Source organism: Lactuca saligna, chromosome 7 (genome assembly GCF_052625555.1).
Source record: "Lactuca saligna cultivar CGN05327 chromosome 7, ASM5262555v1, whole genome shotgun sequence".
Lineage (NCBI taxonomy): Eukaryota > Viridiplantae > Streptophyta > Magnoliopsida > Asterales > Asteraceae > Lactuca > Lactuca saligna.
Window position 1 is genome coordinate 108,701,907 of NC_136423.1, and position 9,260 is coordinate 108,711,166.

General features: G+C 37.9%; 1 pseudogene; it reads right to left on the minus strand.

Moving 5' to 3' along the window:
• Positions 1 to 7,260: 7,260 nt before the first annotated feature.
• On the minus strand, positions 7,261 to 8,985 carry LOC145005953 (alkane hydroxylase MAH1 pseudogene; annotated as a pseudogene).
• Between the last annotated feature and the right edge of the window lie 275 nt (positions 8,986 to 9,260).

Below are 9,260 nucleotides of genomic sequence, written 5' to 3' on the forward strand. Positions count from 1 at the left end.
TATTTTTCATACTTAACCCATAGTCTCTTAATTGACTTTGAATCCAAACCACTTGAGAGGTACAAGATGCAGCAGCGATGTATTCAGCTTCGGCTGTGGATAATGAAACACAGGTTTGTTTCTTGGATTGCCAACTCACAAGTTTTCCGTCAAGAAATTGGCATCCACCTGTAGTACGTTTTTTTTCCAGTCCATATCCTCCTAGATCAGCATCAGAAAAGGATTGAATGAAGAATCCTAATTTTGCAGGATACCAGAGACCGAGAGATGAAGTTTTCTTCAGATATCGAAAAATATTCTTCACACCAAGCATGTAAGGTTATCTTGGATTGGCTTGAAACCTGGCATAGTAACAAACAGAAAACATAATATCTGGTCTACTAGTTGTTAGATACATAAGAGACCCTATCATTTGACGATAAAAGTGTTATGTCCACAACAGGTTTCTCCAGAGATGGGGTTAGCTTAGTGTCGAATGCCATCGGAACCTTCACTTTTGAATCACCCTTCATTCCAAATTTCGTTAGTAAGTTATTGGTGTATGCCTCCTGGTTTATAAAATACCTTCTGGTCCCTGTTTAATATTCAAACCAAGGAAAAAGTTAATTGGACCCATTGCGCTCATTTCAAATTTAGTCTCCATCAACTTCCTAAATTAAGCTGTTAAGCTAGATTCATGGAGCCGAAGATGATATCCTCAACATAAATCTGAACAATCGTCAAATGTTCGCCTTCCTTCTTACGAAAGAAGGTTGGGTCAACCAAACCTTTTTTGAATTTTGACATTTTTAAGAAGCGAGTTAGTGTTTCATACCAAACTTTTGGTGCTTGTTTTAGCCCATAGACAGCTTTATCCAGCACATAGCAATGATCAGGGTATTTTTCATTCACTAAACCAGGCGGTTGTTCAACATAGACGGTTTCTTCTAATTCTCCATTCAAGAAAGCGCATTTGACATCCATTTGGAAAACTTCGAAGTTCTTGTGAGCAGCATATGCAAGAAAGATTCTAACAAATTCCAACCTTGCTACTGGAGCAAAGGTTTCTTCATAATCTATCCCCTCTTCTTGACAATAACCTTTTACTATCAACCGAGCCTTGTTACAAATGACATTCCCCTCCTTGTCCAGCTTATTTCTAAACACCCATTTCAGGCCGACAACAGAGGCATCTTTCAGTGTGGGAATCAACCTCCAAACTCTTTTGCGTTCGAACTCATTGAGCTCATCCTGCATTGCTTGAACCCAATCAGAATGATCAAGTGCAACATTTACAGTTTTCAGCTCTATCTTGGAGATAAACGAATTAAACATACAAAATTCCATTTTAGAGAATAATGCAGTTTGTTTCTCTTTGGGATGGTCCTTTGTCTATTTTACTAATGGAGGATAGCTTGGATCATATTCTGGATTCAATTCAGCTTCTACTTCTATTTCAACATCTGACGGATCGCCTTCACCTTCGTCAGTAGAACTATCACTTACTTTTTCCTTCTCCCCCTCGACTATCGAAGTGAAGTTTTTGTCAGCATCAGAGTGTGTATTGCTTGTTGAAGTGGGTGTCTCCCCCTCGATTGGATTTTCACTTGTGATTTTTGGATCAGTTGTATCTTTATCATCTGTACTTTTAGATGTTGGGGATGAACTTGGATTCTCCACCTCAACAGAAACTTCAGTTGTCTTTGGAGTGGTTGATCTCTCCCCCTGGAACGTTGAATCTTTACTTGGAGAGCCTTTGGATGACTTAGGACTTGTTGGTTCGCTTTCCATATCTATAGTGGCTTTGTCTATGACCTTCTTGAGATTATCTACTTTGTTGTCTGCTGCTGTTGCCTCCGAATGAATTGCTTTTTCTGGTTCATCGAACAACCGAATGTATTCCTCAAAGAGGTTGGATATTGGAACTGAGACCTGTCCAGATTCTGGGAATATGTCTCTTGAAGCATTGTCAGTCCTTTGAACCTTCTTCACATAATTGTCATCAAAGGTGACATAATAAGTTTCTTCAATTTTTCTGGAACTCTTATTCAACACCCTATATGCTTTTGATGACAGAGAGTAACCCATAAATATGCATTCATCAGCATTAACATCAAACTTATTTCGGTTCCCTTTTGAGTTAAAAATAAAGCCGAAAATATGGAAAAATTTGACGTTCGGTTTCCTATTATTTAAGATCTCATAAGGAGTTATCGAGAATCTGTTGTTGAGCAAAGACCGATTCTGAGTATAACACGCAGCAGCGATGGCATCAGCCCAGAAGTATAAAGGTAGAGAAGCGTAACTTAGCATGGTTCTGGCTGCTTCACATAGAGAACGGTTTCGTCTTTCAACAATCCCAATATGTTGTGGTGTATAGGGGGCCGAAAAATTGTGAGTTATAGCCTTATCAGCCAGAAAGTCTTCAAAGTCCTTATTCTTGAATTCTAGGCCATTGTCACTTCTGATGTTTCTGACTATCTTCCTTAATTGCACTTCCACTTGCTTGATGAACACCTTCAGCTTGGTAGTTGCATCTGATTTCTGTTTAAGAAAGAAAACCCAAGTGAAGCGGGAAAATTCATCTACAATAACAAGAATGTACTTACTTCCACTTATACTCTCTATAGCAGAAGGTCCACACAAATCAATGTGTAACAGTTCAAGTGCTTCCACTATCTTAGTATTGATGCGTGTTGGGTGGCTTTTTCGGCTTTGCTTACCCATCTCACATGCTGCGCATAAATGCTCTTTATCAAACTTGAGAAGAGGAAGGCCTCGAACATGTTCCCCAATCACCAATTTGTTGATATCATTGAAATTTAGGTGTGATAGATGTCGATGCCATAACCAACTTTCATCAGTGTTTGCCTTTGACAGAAGACAAATAGCTGGTGTCCCTCATATTGGATTAATATTTAAAAGGTACATCTCACCCTTCCGCGCAGATTTCAGCAGAACTTTCTTGGATTCTTTTTCAATTATCTCAGACCCCTCATCATCGAATGATACCTTCAAACCTGTGCCCACAACTAATTGTGATACACTGATGAGATTGTGCTGTAATCCCTCTACATAAGCCACCTTTCTGATTGAGAAATCTCCATTAGTTATCATGTCGTATCCTTTGATTGTTCCATAGGAATTGTTTCCAAACTTCACAGACCCACCATCTCTCAGGGACCGAGACTCCCTTAGCTCCTCCTTCCTTCCTGTCATGTGACACGAGCAGCCACTGTCTATATACCATTCTTCGTCAAACTGCTCGTCACTAATTACCTGCAAATTCAAGCAAATTTAGGAACCCAAAGTTTCTTGGATCCTGGTGAGTTTTTCACAGAGAAAGGAATTACAATAGAAGCATTAACCAAATAAGTTCGTTTAATTAGAGTTGTTTGATCTTTTCTTTTAATGGTATACACCTTATTTTTTATTTATCTTCTTTAAATTTTAGTGTATCATTTGGTGTTGCTTTTGATGGTTTAGTGTTTTTCGTTTGATTCCTAGGTTTAGTAGAGGATTTTTTATTTTTCCTTCTCAGAATCTGATACCAGCTTTCCTTTTCCTTTGATGTCCTTTAAAGAATTTGTTTTATCTTGGGACTTGGAGGATCCATAACTAGGATTGGAATCGAATCAGGTTTTAGGACCGAATCTAGGTTGTGGACCGAAAGTGGGTCGAGGACCGAAAGTCGGTCGAGGACCGAAAGTGGGTTTAGGACCAAGACTAGACTTTTGGTTCTGGGATTTGGAATAATAGGAATTTGGACTAAAGTTTTCCTTCAACTTTTTCTTTCCCTTGTCCATGGATTCTTTCCTAGGAATCTCATAGTTGGGATTTTGAGAATTCCAATGCTTTTTACATTCATTCAGATTCGTGGCGTATCTTTGATTTCTCAAGCGTTTCTGTTCAGCTAGTTCCTTCTAAGATTTGTGAACATTGAAGCTTGCCTTTGGTTTCTCTTTTTGGTGGGTTACAGGTGACTTAGTTTGAACTTTCGGTGCTTCCTCTCTCTTGAGCAGAACTTTGGGTTCTTCCCTCTTGATAGGAACATCCGGTTCAACCATCGGTTCTTTAGGAACATCTTTGGTTCCACTTGTGCTTGGAATATCGAAACTGGAGGGTTTGTTGAGGGGTTCTGGTATGTATCTACCCTTGACTCTCCATGTGGTTTTCTCAAATAGTCCCACAGTTTCGTTTGCGTTATCAATAGGAGCAGACCAGAAATAGTCTTTGCAACGTACAACGTTATCTTCGTAAACTATTGTTCTTAATTCTACCGTCTGCCTTTGAGTCACTCCAGTCGTAGCATAAACCTGATTTGGTATGGTCTGGACCTTTTGATAAACCAAGGCTTTTTCCTTGAGTTTTGGTTTCTGTTCTTTTGACAAACGAGCAAACTCAACCGAATTTTCTGATATTAGAGGTTTTTCACTCTCGATTTCATTTTTCATAAACTTAGAACAATTCAACTCATCTTCTACTAAGATTTCACTCATCTCTCTTTCCGTATCAAATTCAGACGAAATATCTAAGTTTATTTTATTATCCTTAACAATTTTAGCATTTGACGAGTCAAATGTTTGCATAGTTTCAGTTTTAATCTTTAGCCTATCATTTTCATCTAAGATATCTTTTAACATACTTTTATGTTCCTTAGAATCGATGAAAGTTTCTATCTTATCCAAACCTAGCCTATACGACATTGACGTTTCTTCAGAGGACACTTCTGATTCACATTCTGCTATAACTTCATCTTCTTTAAATTCAAGAAAGGGAAAAATCATCTTATGAATTTTCTTACCAATTTCACAATTTAAATGTAATTGAGCAATATTATTATAAAGATTCTTAGCAATCAAACAAAAAACATTTCTTTGTTTTAATAACTTTAAATTGTCTCTTTGCAAATAAATACTTTCATCCCTAGCCCTAACTAATTCTACTTCCTTTAGCTCAATCCAGATTTTCCTCTCCTCACTTTTTGAAGACACCCTACCGAGTTGGTCAGTTAGGTTAGAATTTTCTAAGCGGGTTTGCATGAGGCTACTACTTAGGTTAGAGAATTTAGAGTTTAATTCATTTAATTCTTCTTGATAATCAGTTTTTGAAATTTTAAAAGACTCAAGAATAGAATGTACCTTTTGATCAATCGATCGCAGTCGTTGATCTTCTCACTCACTGGCTTGGGCACAAAACACTTATTTTCAGTCAGGTTCGGCTCCGAATCTGCACTCTCGGTTAATGCATCAGCAGTGACGAGAAAACATTTTTCACCCGAACCTTCATTCTTTGCCAGATACGCCTTTCCATGAATGGTTCTTCTAACCTCTTCGTCTTCAGAGTCGGTTGACCATACTTCTACGCCACCGAACTCATCTTCCTCAGCATTCTCCTGTATGATTAAGGAATTCATTGAGCTGTTGGACGCCTTTTTCTTTTTGACTTCTTCTAATTTGCGCATATAATACGCTTCGTCATCTTCACCCTCTCTCTTCTCAGCCATCTTTCTCAACATGCAATCTTTGGCAAAATGGTTTTCGCCGTGACAATAGTTGCAGTCGTATCCGGAGTCTCCTGCAAGCTTCTTCTCCTTTTTCTCTTCATCCTTTTGAGAGGAGATTTTCGGTTTATGCTCGTGAGCTTGTCAAATTTGGCTACAAGTGGATGGAAATTCAAGAAATTATCAGCAAACACAAGGGTATTCATGCTCAGGAAGTGATGTTGGAAATTTAACAACTTCTCAACAAAGTCAAGAAGTTTAACCTTGTACCATCAGCAGGTCCATCTAGACCGTCATCCTCAAGAAGAACAGATCCTCCCAGAGAGTACAAGAATACGAAGTTTCTTCTTCCTTATAGGACTCGTTATATCAGCAATGAATTACCAGTTGGTGTTGAACCGATCCAATATATGTTCATTCCAGAACCAAATCATGGGATATTTTATCTTGACAGTAAGAATCAAATGTGCTTTTAACGCATTGATGATTTTCCTTCTGCTCCCACTAAACATTTATTTCATCTTTGCTTGGAAGGACTTGGTCACCATGAACTAGAAAGAGGATATCGCATGTTGATATCTTTAGAGCTTAGTAGAAGGCCAAATGAACTTAAAAGTGATCAATTCAGATGAGTCAACCCTGAGATCTTGAAAGAAGTTGACAAGTTTTACAATGGCTCATCCGATGACTCTGAAGAAGAATATTAGTTTTAATATCCTCAGATACGGGGAGATTGTAAGGTCATACCTTATGATCTGATCAGTCAAACACTCTACACTATCTATCGACGTCAATGTATACAACATTGACAGCATTAGCATATCAAGCTTATCAACATCAGTGTATAGCATAGTTATTCTATGTTACCTTTTGTATATTAGGTAATGATATAGATAAGTATAGAATAGATCACATATCAAGTATATTTGTGATAAGATTAGTTCTTAGTATAGATTAGTCGCAACGCCTTTAATTAAGGGATATACTTGTATAAATTTAGTATATAATCTACATTAGGGGTAAACCCTAATGTAGAGTTCGCGTTGGTGACCGTTAAAACCCGTCTTCTTAGTAAATACAAAACTCTTTTTTGGTGAAAGAACAATTTGGAGAACTCTCTGTGTCATTTAATTATTTTCTTTATTTTCTTTGATTAAGTTTCACTTTCGCCTTTATACTTGAAGTGTACCCGATTGATACAAATCTTCATAATGTGTGTTCATTCTGATGATAATCATAAATTAGTTTTTTTTTCATTCTACTAGTATGATTCTGATGATAATAAAATAACGTGAGTACATTCAGATGCACTTCAAATAATTGTGTATTCAACAGATGCATGATGAATTTTGTGTTTTGTTCAAAATTAAAATATTTAACTTAATTATCATTCACTATATTGTAAATTGAGTTACGATAATGTGAAAAAAACATCTCCTAGTATGGCAGGGTGGTGTTCGTCTCGATGGGGTGACGTTGTGTATTGTGGTAGTTGTGATGGTGGGTGTATGCATGTGTGGATAGAGTGTCATGTAAAATAAGGTGGAACATTTGTGAATTTGATGACAAAGCAAGTGGTAACCTTGTTACCTATTTAGTTTTTTTTAATGACATTTTAAATCCAAAAAACTGAATTTGTATCTTTATAAAACCAGAAAATAACTTAAAACAACTTTTAGCTATAAAACAGAAAATAATTATGATAAATATTTAAACAAATTTGAGAAAATTTCTTGGTCAATAATAACATTAATCCTATATTCATTTCGGTGTATCCATGGTATAAATATGATAGCTTAGTTATTAACCATCAAATTATTTTTTTATACATTTGCTTCTGCACGTAAGCACACTATATATACTACTACATCCCACATAATTTTTTCAAATGAAGTAAAAATTATTCATGAAAGGTACTCCCCTTAATATGTTATGTAATTGAATCTGAAGCGTTGATCTTCCTAATTAATAGGTATGAGCCTGACCTTCAAACCATGTTTCATCTGGAGTATAATAGAATCGCTTGGACAAACCTTATGACCTTCGACCACCTCGACATGGTAATGATAAATGATTGCAATCGCCACCATTTTCATCTGAATAAAACCCATTTCCTTACCCAAGCATGTCCGTGGCCCCGCATGAAACGCCGTAAACTTATAAGATGGTTCGTGCTTTACCCCTCCTTTTCCTCCTTCTGAAAACCATCTTTCCGGTTTAAACTCCATGCAGTCCTTCCCCCATATCCATTCCATCCTTCCCATGGAGTAGAACGAAAGAATAATCTTGCTGTTCTCATTCACTGCATGTCCACTTGGAAGGACGTCCGCCTCATATGGAGACTTGTGCTCCATAGCAACAGGGGGATACAGCCGCAATGCTTCACATAAACCTCCGTGAAGATAAACCAGACCCCTCAACTCTTTTACACCCAAACTTTTCCAATCTGCATCACCAACTTCCTTCTCAATCTCCGCTCGGATCTTGCTCTCTATGCTAGGGTTTTGGGCAAGGAGATAAAAAAACCATGAAAGACCTGTGCTTGTGGTGTCTCTCCCGGCAATCATCAGATTCAGTATGGTATCTTTTAGAAACCTTCTTGAGTCCCCTGAAGCCCCGGTTTGTCCTTGGAAACTTGTCATCAAGGATTTTAACAATCCAGTCGTCTCCTCCTTCTCTACACTTCCATCATTAGCAAACTCTTCTTCTTTCCGTGACAAGCATTTATAAATAAATTCATCAAAAACCTTAGAAGCTTCCGTCAACTTCTTCTCCTTGCCCATCCCGAATCTCTTTTGCAACTCCCAAACTCTTTCCGGCAACACATGCCTCCACAGAAGAGCTTCTTCGGCGTCAGTGAAGGCCTTCTCACACGCGTTATATGGTAAATGGACGGAAAGGGTTTCAGGATCATAATCTAAAAGCAATGCACAGATAGCGTCAAAAGTAAACCTCTGAAACATTTCCTGCAAATCGATGGCTTGCTGATTATGGGAGACCAAATCCAGGAGAGGGAGAAGCCCTTTCTCGATCTTGTTCCTGATATTTTTTTCCAGGTGAGAGTTGAAGTTTGGGTGTTTGAGTAGTGACATGGTTGTTTTCCTTTGGATTTCCCATACCTCGTCATCTGAGTTAAAGATCCCATCTCCAAGGATATCAAAGATCTTTCGGAACTCTGGTCCTTTAGGATAGTTGGGGAAGTTCTTGCTCAACATGTAGTGAATGTTGGTGGGGTCCGAGGTAACAAGCATATCCATATTGGCTAACCAAGGACCTTTAAACATGAAAGTACCATTGCTCTGTTTGAGAAGATCGGTGGCGAAGTCATGGACTCGATAAGCATTAAGAATGAGATCGGGGGCCATGCCAAAAACGGGCCAATTAGTAGCAACACGAGACCTTCTCCTGTAAAGGAACACGGAAATAGAAACAAACAACAACACCGAAAGGAGAAGCATATCGAGGCCATAGAGGTACGCCATTGGATTTTGTTTAATGTTTTTGATATCCAGGTCGTTTATAAAGGCAAGGAGATACGCAGGATGGCGACAACAATCCGATTTTTGCACAGCCACATAATTTGAAAGTAAAGTTACAGTTATGCCCCTGATTTAAATTTATAGAAAACTACAAAAGATACTGAAAACCATCACCGTTGATGGACAGGTGATAGCAATTAGCCTTTTACAGGGAATTACCATTATTTTAGTTATGAACTGGCACGTAATATGCTGCGACCAATGAATCTATCATATTACAACGTAAAATTTTCATACAA